Genomic DNA, 2,928 nt, shown 5'->3' with positions numbered 1-2,928 from the left:
TGCTATGTTCAGTTGCCTCTCCACAACACGTAACCAATCATCTGCCTCCATGGGATCAGCTGAGTGTGTAAAGACTGGGGGTCTTCCCTTCATAAACTCCCCCCACTTATCTCTCACATGAACAGGTGGTGGTGTCGGTGGAGGTTGTTGCTGCAGGTGCTGCATGAAAACGTGCATCATCTGATTTTGGGTTTGCATGAGTTCCTCCACGGTGATTGGGGCATTGCCACCATTGCCATTGCCATTGCCATTGCCACGGCCTCTGCCCCTGCCTCTTCCCCTTGCTGCCATCTGCATTCCAAGGCATATAAACATATCTTAGTAATGTCCAACATCAGTAGATCCGAAAATGAGTCATATCTCGAGTTCCAGAATTCAAAAGGATACATTCTGTACACCGTTGGAAAGATAAAGAAATTTTCTACAACTTTCATTTAGATCATATTACCAGATTCCAACGTTAGGTTAATTAAAAACTGTGTAAAACCGAAACTGTTCCAGAATTCCAGACTGCACAGAAACCTCAACTTTAAACAGTCATAACTCACAGCTCATAATAGATAATATGGTCATTCTTGCGGCATTGGAAAGATATGAGAGTCTACTTTTTCCCAGAAAAATTTGATGAACATTGCACGAACAGAATTTGATTTATACCAGAATCATTGCAGACTGCTCCAGAAAAAAAAACAGCAAAAGACAGAAACAGGATATGACCCCAAACCACTATTTATTCGTGTTCTTACTTAAGGTTCTTAACTAGAGAACTTGTGGACATGCCCACAAAGTCCCAGCACTCATTATAAAAATCCAAATCACACATATTCATAATAACAAATCAGCAAGCACACCAAGTTCACACCACAATAGCAAAAGACTCGAAATAACTCGTAAACTACTAACGTTCCTATTACATATGGGTTCTTTTCTATTCTTCGGGTGCAGCATCCTTCAAGATGGGTTCATCACGCAGGCTCTTATGGAGCTTGGGACGGCCTAACTCCGCTCGAAGGTCATCTGCTTCCCGTCGCTCTTTCTCCAGCAGTTTCCTCTCACGGTGCAGTTCATTCTCCAACTCTATCACCTTGACGGTCAGCTCATAGGTCAACTCCACTTGTGCTTGAAGCTTTGGTTGTGAAGCATCTGCAAATTCTATGGCCCAAGTCATCTTCTCTGGTACAAAGCGAGGATAGTGATATGTTGCATTGTACTGAACATCCTCAAAGCGTCTACCCCGGTAAAAGATCAAGGCCTGGTAAGCTGCATCTGCCATGCTCTCCTTCATCGTGTCCCGGCTGATTCGAGCGATGTGTTTTGATTCCACCTTTCGAATCCCCTTAGTGGCATCCAGTGTCTTGACTATCAGCTCTGCAATCCAAAGTGATCTCCTCAGAGGGTGCTTGTGCTCAGTGCAGTTATATTCCAGTGTGGCTTGCAAATCCGGGTAATGGTGTTTCAATGTCAACACCAAATTCTCATGGAAGAAGGCCTTGGGATCTGCTTCTGGAATCCACAGCTCAGTAGTCCATCCCATCCTTGCATTAACAGACTGTGGTGGAGGTGGATCTTGCATCTCCTCATCTTCAGGCACTTCCTCCTGAGCTTCCACCCTTGATTCCTCATCTTCCAGCTCAGGAACTCCATCCACATGCTGTCCTCCTAGATTGAACATGGCACGGTACTCCTCAGCAGCCATGCGTGCAGCATTACGAGTACGGGGCGGCATCTACAAAAAGTTTTTAGACATAGATCACATGGATGCAATAATTTCACAATAGAGCAAGATAGAGAAGCATAAACTTTTAGCAAATAACAAGACCATAGTGGGAAGCATGAAGTAAGTAAAATAAGGACCTAAATTTTCGACCATTTGCTAACTAGGTTTGCGTCCTACAGTCAACAAAGCTCTGATACCAATTTGTCACACCCATATTTTAAGAACAAAATAGGATACATAAAAGACTCATATGTGCCCCAGAAACCGTCGCACAAATAAGTAGACAAATCTCAAATGTACCATTGCAATGTTTATTACATAGCGGAACATAATAAATCACATAGTCTTATACATAAATGATAGCAAGATGTAAACAACGCTCTCGACGGAAGCTCCACATAGGGACACTGTTGACTGGTTGACTCCAAACCTAGTACTCATAGCGGTAATCCTCATTCCAATCATCTTCATTATCATATCCTGAGGTGTTGGGAAATTGCAAGAGTGAGCACATATCGTACTCAACAAGTATAACCAGGGGTTCATGAGGCTCAAATAGCTGACACTGGTTTGACTGCATTTAGCTTTTACTGGTGGATAGCATATTCATAATTAATGAGCAATTGTCAAGGTAGCATAAATAATCCATTAATCCCATGATCATGTGTAAGCATAATTAATTCTTAGCATAAACGATAATCAAATGAACATAACAACTTAACAAGCTCATCGTCGGCACAGCAAGAACCCCCAAGGCCGCTCATAACCGTGAGCACGGCTAGTATACCAGTTTTACACTCTGCAGAGGTTGTACATCTTTACCCATGAGTCATGATTTACCCTTTCGCCCGAGGTAGCTAATCTCTTAACCCCCTTCCTAGGGAGGTCGGCAGGGATCACTATGAAGCCTTTCAAAAGTTCGTCTAACAAGTTAGGGCCGCAAGGTTTCCTTTGCGCGCAGATATAGAGCCCCCCTTCCGATGGCACAATGACTCGCAGCCTATACTCATACAGACAGAGGCCACACTATACCCAAAACGGTTTAGCCCCTCCGCCCTTTCGGGTAACCTCTAACAAGCTAGAAAAGGGCTTCATACTGAGCTAAAGCCAGAGCTATTATAGCCCTCATGGTTGCACTGTTGTCCCGGTGATCACTTACAGACAAGATCTCATATAGTTATTTGTCATCTTTTAACATTCATTGCCTAGCT

Source organism: Sorghum bicolor, chromosome 1 (genome assembly GCF_000003195.3).
Source record: "Sorghum bicolor cultivar BTx623 chromosome 1, Sorghum_bicolor_NCBIv3, whole genome shotgun sequence".
Lineage (NCBI taxonomy): Eukaryota > Viridiplantae > Streptophyta > Magnoliopsida > Poales > Poaceae > Sorghum > Sorghum bicolor.
The sequence above is the reverse complement of the archived record's forward strand: the minus strand, read 5'-3'. Positions refer to the sequence as shown.